This window comes from Canis lupus, chromosome 10, assembly GCF_048164855.1.
Source record: "Canis lupus baileyi chromosome 10, mCanLup2.hap1, whole genome shotgun sequence".
NCBI classification, from domain to species: domain Eukaryota; kingdom Metazoa; phylum Chordata; class Mammalia; order Carnivora; family Canidae; genus Canis; species Canis lupus.
The window spans coordinates 37,366,867-37,382,909 of record NC_132847.1 but is presented as its reverse complement, the minus strand read 5'-3'; the positions used below and the strand labels follow the sequence as shown (position 1 = coordinate 37,382,909).

General features: G+C 34.6%; 1 protein-coding gene across 19 annotated transcripts in view; it reads right to left on the bottom strand.

Annotated features, from left to right (window-relative positions):
- Nucleotides 1–16,043, bottom strand: part of CCDC171 (coiled-coil domain containing 171) — a 467,902-nt gene that overhangs the window by 230,554 nt on the left and 221,305 nt on the right. The gene's annotated exons all lie outside the window — the stretch shown is intronic.

Here is a 16,043-nt window from a genome sequence, read left to right as displayed (position 1 = left end):
GCTTGGAATGAGGGAGGGAAGAAGAGTCACTGGAGCTCTTCTGATCAAGAGGTTTTGAATTATTTTTTCACTGTTCCAGCCTCAAAAGAAAAAAAGAAAAAAGGAAAAAATATCCACAAAATCGAAAACAAATAGCAATCTCCTAATTATTATCACTTTCTTAATAACACGTTTAATTTAACTGGTATTAACTGATACATATTAGACAAGATAGTTATTAGGTGTTAGTCTTTGAAAAGAAAACTTCAATAATATGCACCCTGGAATAAAAACAAATACACTCAACACACAAGGAGACTTAAAAATATACTAGCCAGAGGTTTATTTGCCCATTTCCTTCTTAACAAACTTGAGTCTTAACGATTAAATACATATAAACCAACTCGGTCATACAACTTCTAAATAAGATAATGAATAAATCAGTGGTATTTGTACAAAATTTTAAGTATTCGTAAAGGTAACAATACAAACATACCGCAGCTATACAAGAGAAATGCCAATTCTCTCGCCGGTATGGGTATCACAGGCAGTTGATATTACACTGCCACCTTCTGGACAAATGAGAAACTACTCCCCATATACTATGTATAGATGGAAGAAAATGCTCTGAAACAGATCTGTTTTCATTTTTAATTTCCAAACTTAGTAAAAGCTTTAAAATTTTCACATCTCAGTTTTCCATAAGATAAGTTAGCTCTAATCTTTAGTTACATAGTTTAACAGTAGTAGATTTCATACATGGGCATATTTTCTAAGTTTACTCAGGCCTGACTTGGTTTAAAAAATGTCTCTCTCTGCTACCATGTATTGGATAAATATTATGCAACTAGCTAAAAGCCACAGAATCAAAATTTTTTGATGAAATAGTAAATGTCAAGAATGGGAGAACTATAAAAATAATACTAATTTCTCAAATATATATGTATCTATCCCCACTTTTCCCTAAGCAACTTCAAATGTAACTTGGCAACACATATGATAGAAAACTACTCCTTTGCTTTTCTATTCTATTTGGGAAGCTTGTAAAACCTGTTTGAATTATTGCTTATTTTATGAATGAACTATCACACTTCATAGGGTTTCCTCAAATCAGCAAACACACACAAACATCTGATGACATCTTTAATTGTTCATGCTAATCTATGGTTATAAAAATCTTTATACTCCCAAGTTGAGAAGAATTTCTGTCAATAAGTGAATGTCAAAGTGTATGCTATAAAAAAGACACTGTAATGCAATTTTTATAATGGTGTGAGTACTGTATGCACACTGGAGTTCCAATGCAGAATGTATATTTATCTCTAACAAATATTCTCCAGGGTCTTCAGTCAGAATGAGAATGCTTTTAACTTACTTAACAAAATAAATCCTATTTTACAAATATATTTGCTTTAGATTTTATATTTTATATGTATCGTTACCCTCTCTTGCTTTTTCTTGGTCACCAATGCATGCTCAGATAAAAGAAAACATTAATGTGGATTAAGGTACTGAGAATTTATCAACATCAAACCACTAGTGTTTTGCCTTCTACCCTTCTGAACCATAGTCAATAGATCTAAATATTTTACTGCACCCTGGCCAATTCATTGTTTGATGTTTAAAAACTCACCCAGAATCAAAGAAAATTTATTAAATTTGAGCCCCCAAATGAGATACTATTAGCTTTGAAAGTCAAGTTTAACTGCGATATTGATGATTCTCTTTTTTCTGTGACAAAATTCACTAGGGAAATCCTGGAAGTCAAAGTACAAAAGCAGATTGCTAATACGGGCAAAGGGGGAGGGAGGACCATAAGCAATGTAGGTATAATCCACAACACAGTTCCAGCACTGGAGGTCCTTTAACCTGATTATTATCAGGCACTAGACTTCAACTGTGAAGCTTGACATACAGGAATAGTAAGCCACATTTTATAGTCTCTAAATAAACTTGCTAAACAGTACTAACCTAGGGCCTTTGGCAGTTAAAACTTTGACTCCTTATCAAATTAACATTCTCACTACAACATTATTTAATTTGCCAAATTAAATCATTCTTATATTAGTTAGGGGAAAAACATCAAAATGCAGTTATTTTGCAAAACCAAAGCATGGGCATCATAGTTACAACACTATTGGCATATGCATGTGTTAATACCTTTATTTACTTATAAATGAAGTGTTGCATGTTGACAATGCCTTCAAGGGAGAGTGATATGTAACAGATATAATATCACAAATATTTCTACTAAATTTCAAGAGTTGTTTCCACTTTTACATTAAGCCAGAACTTTGAGAATAAGCATCTAAAATGTTCCTCAAGTATTTCTAGAAAAAGTTTTTTTGCACTCTTGAAAAGGGTCCGACTAGGAGTTCTACTTTAAAGAGTACAAGGAGGGCAGCTCGGGTGGCTCAGTGGTTTAGTGCTGCCTTCAGCCCAGGGTGTGATCCTGGAGACCCGGGATTGAGTCCCATGTCAGGCTCCCTGCATGGAGCTTGCTTCTCCCTCTGCCTGTGTCTCTGCCTCTCTCTCTCCCTGTATCTCTCATGAATAAATAAATAAAATCTTTTAAAAATAACAAATAAAGAGTACAAGGAGCAAAAGCATCATGTAGAGAGAAAACAAAACAGTGACACAGGACAAGTAAAATTACAACCAGGCAGCAAAGAAGCAGGAAGGGAAGGTGATGAGGAACAGGAAAACATGTAGGGTGAAAGATGAGACTGTTCACAAGAGTGCAGAAAGCAAGTTTGAATTTCAGAGTGTGAACAAGGTGGAAAGAGATTCAACCCAGAACGGTAAGAAAAAGGACTCTCCTCATATTGCATTAAATTTGTTCATGAAAAACAGAAAACAGTCTGAAAACAAAGTAACCAAAATCAGAAAAGAAATAAGTGAGATTTCTTTGGGAAACACTGCCCATTAGCTGTAAAATTATTCCTTTCAAGCATGAGAATCTAAAATAAATTTCCTTACTGTCAAAAGAATTTTGAAGTAACAATATTAGGAAAGTAAAATCACTTTTTTCCCTATGAGAAGTAGGCTCACCTTTTAAGAAACAGATTTTAGTGTGAACTAAGATTAAAACAACCACTATCACCTGTCTGTACGTTAAACTATAATTTCAAATTTCAAATTAATTTGAAATTATAATTTCAAAAGTTAGTCTTTAATTGTTTACAATGGCATATCATTATTCACCCTTTAATTAAGATTCTATACCCTTTTCACTGTGGTTTATATATAGCTGTGAGTGATAAAATATATATAATACTAATGTTTTTCTACTTCAAAATGGGTAACAGTTCATATTTAATATATATGATTAATTTTTCATACAATTTCACAATATAAATCTCATTTGTCAACTTATATACATTTTTATAATATTCTATACAACTATTCAATTTCATAATATTTTGACAAAGAATAAAGAAAACATACCTACATTACTACACTCTGAAATTTTGATTTTTAGAAAAGTAGTTTGCTTTTTCCCTTCCTTATTACATACTTTCAGAAAGCACATGTTTCTAACAGATATGCCATAAGACACAAGAGAAACAGGAGGTGGATAGAGAAAAATAAATGAAACTTTCTAAGAAGTCAAAATATTGTTATGAAATATATATTTATTTTATCATCTCTAGTTTCAGATTGAAGTGATTCATAAGATCCATGCTCTTATTCCTCTGATTGGCCTTTACTCACAAGCCAAAAGTCTGTTTTCTAATTTTCTGTACTCCTACCATAACACAGAAAAGCTATTCCTGGTAGACATATCAACTGTGAATTACATTAGTCATTTTTGGAAAAACTGCTCAACTCTCAAAATGTGAACCTGCATGCTGTATCATACACAGCTATAAATCCCTCTGGACCTAATGTTCCAAATTAAGAAAAAAAACATACACTTATTTATAAAATGTGACACTAGCTGTGTTTTTACCAACAGGACACTAAGGAAGTAGGGCTGTAGAGAGAAATTCAGATACATTGATCCCATACAAAGTTATACACAATGCCTGTATCTTAAATGTCTGGGTAAAGTATGTGATAATTAGGATTTCACATCATACCCTTAACCTGGCTAAAATGTTACTTACTCCAATCTAGTTTGATATCTGTTTTTTCAAAATAAACATTCTTAAAAAAAATAAACATTCTTACCACGGATGGTGTCATCAAGTACGGACCTCTACAGTGTTCCTGTAACCTCATCTCCTTTCTTAGCACTGCATGTTTCCGTTCTACTTTGCTTCCACTTCCTGCCTTCTTCTGTCCCATTCCCTCCTCTGCACTTCCTTCCACCTCCACTGATTCCTTCTTGCTGTCCCTTCTCTCTTTACTCTATTTTTCATCCTACACCAGAGGAACTTAAACAGTTTTTCAACCTCCGCACAAAAGAGCAGTATGTACTTGGCACAGTACAGCCTGGGAACCAAACCCAGCCCACTGCCTGTTGTTGTAAATAAAGTTTTATTGGAACACGTGACACCCATTCATTTACCTATTGTCTCTGGCTGTTTTCCTGCTACCATGACATTGTTGAAGAATTAAGACAGAAACCATATGGTCCACAAATATTTACATCTGACCGTTTACAGAAAACTTTGGCCATCCTCTGCCTTAAAGGTATAGAAGGAAAGACAAAATTTTTCACCATCTGTGAGGTTTTTTTAAAATAACCACATCTCACCAGAGAATAGATGAACAATTTCTAGCAGGTCAACCTTCTATCAGCAACACAGGGTTGCGTTTCACAGACACTTTCTGGCTTCTTTTTTTCAAGTGTTTCATAAAATAAGTGTACTATCTCCTGATATATTTTCAAGTTTTATGTAGTCTGGTATACAACTTGACTGGGTCTAACTTTCTTGGCATATGTTTCATACCTCATCAACATAAAATTTGGTTAAACAAGTAGAATAGGCAGACCAGAGAGCCTTTTGTAAATAGACAGAGAAGGGCATCAGCCAGAGTTAACTCTGTAATAACACTGGTAGCAAGAAAAATGCTGTGCATACAGAGGCTCGTAGTATGTGATCAAATAAGAATGTCATTCCAAACTCACAAATTCTACAAGGCAGGATAAAGAGAGAATAGAATAAAAAAGATAATTATCAGTTCAGGACTCTGATATGTGCCTACTGAGAGAAGCAGGGATTCAAGCTTGTCAACACAATGGAGATGACATTCACAGATTGAATAGTTACATCTAAATGGATAGTATTTTCTCCTGTCTGTTATCTTTTCCTTAACTATTTAATGAATGAAATGTATAGAGTAATATTTCTATTAGTAGTTATATCATTGGTACTTCCAAAAGTGCTTTATACTTTTCAGAGTACTCTTCACACTACCTCCCTTGATTCGGCCATCCCCTTTGTGAAACAGCTATTACCATCCTTAATATGAAGATGCTGAGTCCAGCGCTCTTAGCACCAAATCATAATGCCTCTTAATATCTATAATGAACAGTTAATTGTTGGAGACACTGCTTAGGATTTTGGTAATTCTTCCATTTCCCTACCTAAACAACACTATTTTTTTATCTTGCCTCTGCTCTTTGTCTGGCAATCTTAGCAAAAATGTGTAAGGTTCATAAAAGCAGTTCTGTGAGAAGTAATGGAAACTATTATTTAATCATCATTATTTTCCTCAGTAGTTTCCCTGGATCTGTGGGTATTCTCATTTATCCATGTTTTCTTTCTCCCAAAGCCTCACACACACACATGCACACACACACACACACACACACACACGCACAAATTGTTACACTGAGAGACAAGTTACCTGTGCAGCAATCATCCTTATACAGTATCACCATCTCACATGGAAGATCCCCAAGCTATGATGTCCCAAGATACATGCAACAGTTCCTGCTGTGCTCCACACCTATGGGAAGGAGACCCTTGAGCTCAGCAGAAGCGGGCACTCCATTGACATTGCAGCAAACACTGGCACTCATCATTTGGAAAGAAGGAAGTGAGAAACTACTCTCTTGCTGGCTGGTTATTTAACTTAACCTCCAGCTCTGGAGCACAGCCAGAACTTTCCAATGACTACCAGCTGCTGTCACCAGAAAAAGAGGGCAAATCCACCACCACAACCATCACACACATTAATAGTTATATCCCAATTATGGACCCAGAAAATGGATCTCTTGAATCAAATTATCAAGCTGGCTACATCCCAATTAAGGATCTGAAAAACTGAACTCTCAAATCAAATTATCAAGCTGGAGAAGAGGGTTATTTGATCATAGACGTCTTAAAAAGGCACTAGATAGCATGATAAATCTGTGGTGTAGGTTATATGCCATAGAATGTACCCCACAAATAGATTACTTTGACCTTGAGCTATTTAAACAAACACAAAACCCATACTTGAGAATAGAGAAATATGCTTATGAATTGTTAACAGTCCTCCACACAGATATTTTCTTTCCTAGGGTAAATTATTTCAAAGGATAAAGGCCAAGGCATATTGAAATTAGTTACTTAGATGTGTTTAAGCTAAGACCTGTTAAGTACACGTACATGACATTCTGTAGTGTCTTATCTTTAGTTTGTCAAGGTTTTTAAATCCCTCTTGAGCTGGAGTACCATTTTTAGCTTGGCTAGGTCAGAATGACACTGAACAATATGAATGATGACACACAAGACAGCTATATGGACAGAGTTGTCAGCAACAAGCCAGCTGTGCTAACACCTGTATGCCCTGCATAGCTGATCTTCAGAACCAGGATCCAGAAACTACGAATGCAGTGGAGTTCAAAGATTATAAGTAACATTTAGAGAGTCATTAACAAGTCACTAAAAACTGTGTTTTTAGAGGTATTAAATCATACTTCAGCTTTTAAAATACTGTCAGCTCTATAAATTAAAAGCTATTCTGTGATGTTTCCATTTCTTATAAATTCACTGAAAACTAAAAATCTAAGGATAACTATATATTATAAAATATTTGGGTTAATCATTTTTCAGGTAAGATTATAAAATCACATTTAAAGATTTGGCAGGACAGGGGATCCCTGGGTGGCGCAGCGGTTTGGCGCCTGCCTTTGGCCCAGGGCGCGATCCTGGAGACCCGGGATCGAGTCCCACGTCGGGCTCCCGGTGCATGGAGCCTGCTTCTCCCTCTGCCTATGTCTCTGCCTCTCTCTCTCTCTGTGTGTGACTATCATAAAGAAATAAAAAAAAGTTAAAAAAAAAAAAAAGATTTGGCAGGACAGTGTCTTCACCCATCAGTTTCTGTTGACTCCAATCTATTTCACAATCCACTCTAACAATCCACCTATTTCCACTTCATAGGAGTCAAACCAGCTAAAAACGTTGTAACAGGATTCTTACACCTTGTAAATTCATTGTTAGCATACCTTTCTTTACCAGAGACATTCTTATAATCAAATTTAGGCTATCTCCTCCAGTTCTTGATTAAGCAAAATCAAAACACATGCTATTTTTAGCAATCAAATAAACAAAGCAATATCAGCAAGAGTCCCACTGAAATCTAGAGATGGCCTCAGTTTCATTTATGGCCTGGATGATGGTAGAATTTGACTCATTTGACAAACATTCATTAAGTGCCTACTGGGTACTAGGCACTGTGATAGATGCTGAGGATATAAAAATTAAGGAGACAATTCCATCCCTCAAGGACTCCAAACTCTAGTGGCATAATTAATCTTTCAAAATGCATTTGTTAGCTTCCCATTTATCTATAATGTCTTGTTTCTCCTGTCAATTGCTACACTGCCTTCTTTCTTTGCCAGAGAGTATTACGTTAATCAATCTCAAATCTTTATCTTTAGTGTGACTTTTTCCCTGAAGTCCAGACTCAAATATCCTGCTGATCACTCCACATTACCTGAAACCTGGGTATTTCCAAAACAAAACTCATCATTGTCTCCCTTCCTTGCCCTACAAAAAACAAAACAAAACAAAACAAACCACCACCACCACCACAACAAAAAAGCCTGCTCCTCTTTCTGTATTTCCAGTATCAGTCAATCACACTGCCCCATCCTGGGAGTCATCCCCCCCTGTCTTTCTCATCCTGGTTCACCATTTTACTAAATAAGTTTCATATTCTTTCCCCTACCACCACCTATCATCACTACCCTGGTCCAAACCTTCTCCTGCCTACATAAGCCTACAGACCCGTGGCTCTTAAAACTACCTTCATTTCTCATGATATCAGGTCTCCAAACATGCCTTCTAGAACCCAAATTCAGTCAGGAAATCTGACCATATCAGTCACTAGCTTAAACCTTAGGTTGCTCCTGTTGCCTCCGTGATAAAGATCCAAGGGTTTGAGAATGGCCAAAAAAGAAAAACAACTTCTATGAGTTGGCTTCCAAGTGCCCCATTCAGCTGCTTCTCTTGCACTCTCCTTGCACTTACTGATGAACTGAGGATGTCTGACTATTCACATGCTTCCATGCACTTGCACATGCTATCCTCTCTGCTGGAACACCTTTCTCATCTTTCCTCACACTTCAAAGCCTCATCTAGGCATTAATTGTCTTCTAAGAAACCTCCAGCAAACCCATGGGTTTTCTAAGTATGCTTCATAGATGAAGAACTCCATCTAAATGGATGTGGAACTGCATCTTATGGATTCATATTTACCATGGTATACTAGAATTATCTGTGTCTCTGCCTTGGGGAAAGGACTATGCTATATATATATATATATATATAAAGGATTGTGCTATATATATTTTTTGGTTGAATGGTTACTTCTCCAGAGACTAGTAGAACTCCTGGTATATAATATACACTTTAAAAGCATTTATAGAACTCAACTACTTATATTAAATATTGTGTTTTATGATGAATAAGAGGCTTTAGAGTAACCTTATTGTAGAAACCAATCTCAGGATATTAGCAAAAACTCCTGTAACTTCCTAGCTATTGTCCAGTATCATTCAGCCTGATAAGCTTACAGGGTTTATAGATATAAGGTCCTCTACAGTCTTTTGAGGCTTCTGGATTGTGACTTCCTGTTTTATCTTTTAGATATTTTACTGAAGAGGCAGCTAAGACTTCTTAGTAAATGTTCAGAAGTACCTTTAAAGTTCATAGTGCACTATAATCATACACAGGAAACACTATAGCTAATCCTTTTGAACTTGTAGGATTTCAGCAATTTCTAAAAGCCTCAAGAATCCAGCTACTCTGCTAACTCAACAATAACAAAAAGTGACTACAAAAAAAGTTCATTCTTCTCTACATTCCAATTTTACCTAAATTTACTTACTTTCACCCCCAGCTACAGTAAGCCAAGACATCTCTCTGTTAAGTACTTGGTTAGCACCCAATAAATCTTAATTTTCTCATACTTGACCCTAAATAATTCATACATTATTGTATATATCCAAATAGGATCCCTATTCTGAAAACTATTCTAACAATTCTACTTCTATATCATAATATAAAATCATAGAAGAATATAATAATTATACTTTCCCTCTTTTTCTCACAACAGAAAAAAAGAGGAGTTACAAATCAAAACTATACTATTAATGACTTTTACATATATTCTTGTTCAGTTTTCCTTACTGGTGGTCTTCATTTCCTTAAATGCTGAGATTCAGGTAGGTTCTTTGTTTTGTTTTGTTTTGTTTATTTTTTGATTAAGTTTTTGCTTGGTTGCTGTAAACTTTCAGTTGCTATACTGGAATTATCTGTGTCTCTGCCTTGGGGAAAGGACTATGCTATACATATATAAGGATTGTACTATATATATTTTTTGGTTGAATGGTTACTTCTCCAGAGACTGGTAGAGCTCCTGGTATATAATATACACATTAAAAGCATTTATAGAACTCAGCTATTTATATTTTTTTTAAAAATGGAAGGAGAAATTAAACCATTCTAAAATAAACAAAAGCTGAGGGTATTCATTACCACTAGACTTGTCCTATGAGAAATGCCCTATGGGAGTCCTTCACCCTGAAATGAAACGACAATAGATAGTAACCCAAATTCACATGAAGAATGATAAAGATTGGAAAATGATAATGATAGAGATAACAGAGAATAAGAAAATAACAGAGCATATTAAGAAAACCAAATTTGGTTCCTTGGAGTGATCAACAACATCAACAAACCTTAACTATTAGACTTGCCAAGAAAAAAAAGATTAATTAAATACTACAATCAGAAATAAAAGTGAGAGACTCCTAACTCTGGGAAATGAGTTAGGGGTGGTGGAAGGGGAGGTGGGCAGGGGGTGGGGGTGACTGGGTGATGGGCACTGAGGGGGGCACCTGATGGGATGAGCACTGGGTGTTATTCTATATGTTGGCAAATTGAACACCAATAAAAAATAAATTTATAAAAAAAAAAGGAAAGTGAGGACCCTACTGCTGACCTTACAGAAATAAAAACAACACTAAGAAAATGAACAATGTATGTCAAGAAATTAGGTAACCATAGATGAACTAAACAAATCCTGGAAACGCATAAATCACCAAAATGGCCTTAAAAAGAAGCAGAAAACCTGCATAAATCTATTATAAGTTAAAATACTTAATAAGTAAGCAAAAAACTTCCAGCAAAGAAAATCCCAGGACCAGTTAGCTTTACTGGTAAATTTTACCAAATGCTTAGAGAATTAACATTCTTAAACTACCCCCCCCCAAAAAAAGAAAAAAATGGAAGAAATACTTCCTAACTCATTCTATGAGGATGGTATTACTCAGATACCAAAGCCAAAGATATCACAAGAAAACTATAGATCAATATCCCTTATGAACATAGACACAAAATCCTAAAAAAAAAAAAAAACCTAGCAAACGGAATCTAGCAACATATTCAAACAATTATACATGATAACCAAGTGGTATGTATAACAGGAATGCAAGGATGGCTCAACATACATAAATGAACTATGCAGTACACAACTTTATTAGAATGAAGACTGGGGGGGAAAGGATCGTTTCATTTGGTGCACAAAGGGTATTTAACAAAACCCAACTACCTCTCATGATAATAAAAATTCAAAAAACTAGATACAGGAAACAACTAAATCTGATAAAGGACATGCACCAAACATCAAATTTAATGGTGCAAGACCAAAAGCTTTCCTCTAAGATTAGAAAGATTGCAAAGATATCTGTTGTCATCTCATGCTAGGACTGGAAGAACTAGCCAGGCAATTAGACCAAAAAATAAAACAAACAACAACAAAACACAAGGCATCCAAACCATAAAGAAAGAAATAAAACTCTCTATTTGCAGATGACATGACCTTATTCATAGGAAATCCTAAAGAATCCTCAAATTATCAGAGCTAAATAATTCAGCAAAGTTGCAGTATACAAAAGCAACATATAAAAATCAGTCATGTTTCTAAATGTTGGAAATCAAGAACTAAGAAATGAAACAAGAAAATAATTTCATTTGCAATAGCATCACAAAGAATAAAATACTTAGGAATAAATTTAAGCAAGAAGGTGCAAAACTTGTACACTGAAAACTACAAAAGTTTTGAAAAAAATTAGAGAAGATCTAAATAAATGGATAGGCATCCCATGTCATGGATTATAAGACTTAACATTAAGATGGAAATATCAAAATTCCAATTGCCTTCTTCTTCATATGCTAAAATCATATGTAATTGATCCTAAAATCTATATGTAATTATAAGGAACCCTGAAATGTCAAGACAAATTCTTGAAAAAAAAAAAAAAAACCAAAGTTGGAAGACTTAAAATTCTTAATTTCAAAATTTACTATGAAGTTACAGAGATCAAGACAATGTGGTACTAATATGAAGATAGACAATATATAGATCAATGAAACAGAATTGAGAGTTCAGGAAAAAAACCAAACATCTATGGTCAATAGATTCTCAACATAGGTATCAAATAGGGAAAATAAAAGTCTTTTTAATAAATGGTGCTGGGATAACTGGATAGCCATGTAAAAGAATGAAATTCAGTCTTTCCCTCATACCATATACAAAAACTAACTCAATATGGACCAAAATCTAAATATAAGAGTTAACACTACAAAACTCTTTGGAGAAAATATAGGGGATTTCTTCATGACCTGGGATTTGCCAATGTATTCTTAGATATAAAACCAAAATCATGATCAACAAAAGAAAAAAATTCATCAAAGTTAAAAAATTTTGTTCATCAAAGGACATTATCAAGAAAGTAAAAAGACAATCCAAAAAATGGAATAAGAGGGTATAGGAGTGACTGCTTAATGGGCCCTGGATTTCTCTTTGAGATGATGAAAATATTCTGAAAACATAGGTGTGGTGGTGGCATAATACTGTAAATGCATTGAAAGCCACTAACTTGTACACTTTAAAATGGTTGAAATGGTGACTTTTTAAAAGTTCGATAGTTCTGGTTTTTTCAAAACAGTTGAAAATTCAACTAAATAAAGAAGCATGTGTATAAAAAATGCACCTCATGGAAAACTGTGATTTTGTTCTCTTTTACTTTCCTTAATCCCAATAACCTGCTGTTAGCCCAAAAAATTTCTTAAGGGGGATCCCTGGGTGGCACAGCGGTTTGGCGCCTGCCTTTGGCCCAGGGCGTGATCCTGGAGACCCGGGATCGAATCTCACATCGGGCTCCCGGTGCATGGAGCCTGCTTCTCCCTCTGCCTGTGTCTCTGCCTCTCTCTCTCTCTGTGACTATCATAAATAAATTTTAAAAATTAAAAAAAAAAAAGTTTCTTAAGAAAAAGTTAACTTCTGGCCTACATTAAAAAATCATAATATATACATGCATATATTTACATGTAATTAAAATAAAACATCTGTTTCTTTGAAATGAGATATATGCTCTTAGATGAAAATGACTGGCCTTCCTTATTAAATACTAGTATCAGTCCCAAAGGGGATTTAAAAACTAATATCCAGTCAACTGCTTTGTATAATATAATTTTAAGACTTTAAAAGTTGAACATAATATATGTACCAAGTTTAAAAATTAACAAATATAGAGATGCCCAGGTAGCTCAGTGGTTGAGCGTCTGCCTTCAGCTCAGGGCGTGATCCCGGGCCAGGATCAAGTCCTACATTGGGATCCCTGTGAGGAGCCTGCTTCTTCCTCTGCCTATGTCTCTGCCTCTCTGTGTCTCTCATGAATAAATAAATAAAAATTTTTAAAAATTAACAAATATATCTTGAAATCTAGAATTGTGATACCTCCAGCTTTGTTTTTCTTTCTCAAGATTGCTTCTAGTATTCAGGGTCTTTTGTGCTTCCATATACATTTCAGTATTATTTGTTCTAGTTTTGTGAAAAAGGTTGTTGGCATTTTGATAGGGATGGCATTGGATCTATAGATTGCTTTAGGTAATATGGACATTTTAACAATATTAATTCTTGGGACGCCTGGGTGGCTCAGCGGTTGAGTGTCTGCCTTTGGCCCAGGACATGATCCCAGAGTCCTGGGATCAAGTCCCACATCGGGCTTCCTGCATGGAGCCTGCTTCTCCCTCTGCCTATGTTTTGCCTCTCTCTGTATCTCTCATGAATAAATAAATAAAAAATCTTAACAAAAAAACAATATTAATTCTTCCAGTCCATAAGAATGAAGTATCTTTCCATTTGTGTGTGTCACCTTCAGTTTCTTTCATCAGCGTTTTATAGTTTTCAGTGTACAGGTCTTTTACCTCTTTGGTTAAGTTTATTTACTCCTAGCTATTTTATTCTTTTTGGTGCAAGTGTAAATGCTGCTGTTTCCTTAATTTCTATTTTTTGCTACTTTGTTATTAGTATAAAGAAATGGAACTGATTTCTGGATATTAATTTTGTATTCTACAACTTTATTGAATTCATTTATTCTAGTAGTTTTTTATGACGTTTTTAGGATTTTCTATGTATAATATCATGCCATTTGCTAATAACAGTGATAGTTTAACTTCTCTTTTAGTTCCAACCAATATGGATGCCTCTATTTTTCATGCCTGATTGCTGCAGCTATGAGTTCTAGTACTATGTTGAATAAAAGTGGTGAGAGATGAAGGGGAGTGGGAAACACAGTCTTCCAGATATGGAATGAATAAGTCACAGGAATAAAAGGCATAGGGAATATAGTCAATAATATCGTAATAGCATTATATGGTGATAGATGGTAGCTACACTTGTGGTGACCACTGAATTACATATAGACTTCTCAAATCACTAGGTTGTACACCTGAAACTAATGTAACACTGTGCGTCAATTCTATTCAAATTTTTAAAAATTAACAACTATCAATGAAATGTAATTGTTTTTCCAAAAAACAAACATTTAAGTTCTTCAATTGTTTAAGTTCTTTAAAATTCAAGAAAAGAAATAATGATTAGGGGCACCTGGGTGACACAATTGGTTAAGTGTCCAACTGCTGGTTTCAACTCAGATCATAATCTCGGGGTTGTGAGACTGAGCCTCTCATTGGGTTCCACACTCAGGGTGGAGTCTGCTTAAGATTCTCTTTCACTCTCCCTCTTCCCCTCACCATCACAATCTCTCTCTTGCTCTCTCTAAAGTAAATAAATAAATCATAAAAAGAAAAAAAAACAGTACCTTCATGAAAACTTCTATTTGATTATTGTGTCAGAAGTTAGTTTTAAAATTCAGTTCAGCAGGTAAAAGTTCATTTTATTCTAGAATAACTGGTACAAAACTTGAAAACATATGTTTAAGATATATAAGTAGCTATACTATTTGGTTATGTATAATAAACTGTACTGAAGAGTTTAGATGTAACCACAACCATTTTTGCCATGAAAGAGCCTACAACCTCCTTCTGTACTATGCCCAGTTTCTTCAAAATGGCAAAATGCCTCCTCTGGACAGTCTAAGGGGCCAGGAAAAACAAACCTGCAAAAGCTGGCATAAGGACCAGCAGACAGCACCTTCCTGAGAACTCAGAGCGACTCTCTGGGCCACTTTCTTTTTAGCACCCACTCTTTCTCATCCAAACTTCATAGAAAAGAGAATTAGCCCAACAATCAACTAGGCTTTCCTAAATTTTTACTTCAAGCTTGAAAAATAATTGATAATTTTGAAACCACTACGTAAATAGAAATTTCCAGAAATAGTAATCAAAATAATTAACCACTTAATCTGATGGGGGAAAAAAGCCATAAACCAAAAGTAAATCCACAGTGGCTCTAGGCCAATTCTAAAGACACCTTTCTTTCCCTATGACTCAAAAATCGAAAGATGAACTGCACCTGAAAAACTATACAATTACAATTGTCCTACTGCAGTGAGTCTTGATTATACTTAAAGTACCTATTTTGCCACTCTCATAATGAAAGGATAAGGTACAACATCTGTATTCCGCTTGTGATAGTTTTTAACTGATGTCAAAGTGCCTCCCTCAAGGTAGCTGCCACTGAACACTTTTTCCTATAGCTGGGAAAATGAACAATTGGATTGCAAGACAACATTAACTGTATAAAAAGATGTACCATATATACAACATAACTGATTTCTCCTACCAAGGGTCTCACCGAGTATTAAGAAAACCTAACTAAAGATGTCTCTTTTTCTACAAACCAAATTTCAGGTTTCTAACATATATGGATTTGATGTGACTATGTTTAAACTACACTAACTTTTTTAAGTGGGGATGGGGAGAAATCAATTTCAAACAATACTACTTTAAAACATAACATTCAGAATATTAGATTTTTTGGGAAGTGTTTTTGGTGATATGAAATGATGATAGTCACTTTCAATATCTAAAATAATACAGATGCCTAGTGTTTCTAAAATGTTAAAGTGTATTAAATATTAGTTTGCTAATGTTTATTTAAAATCTCCTTAAAAGGGTCCATTTTGTGGGTATTTTTAAGTTATTTGCAAAATTATGTTATAAAATAAATGTTGAGTCCCAAAATTATTGTAAATATGATTCTAAGTTTTTAGTACTATAACATCCTTAAATGCTACTCATCACTACAAATTAAATGTTAATTTATCATCAGAAGTAATCAAGTTTGAAAATAATAAAATATTATTAAATATATTCGATTTCTAGTTCAAGAACACATTCTTATAAGAAGGTAAATTACAACTCGAAAAATAC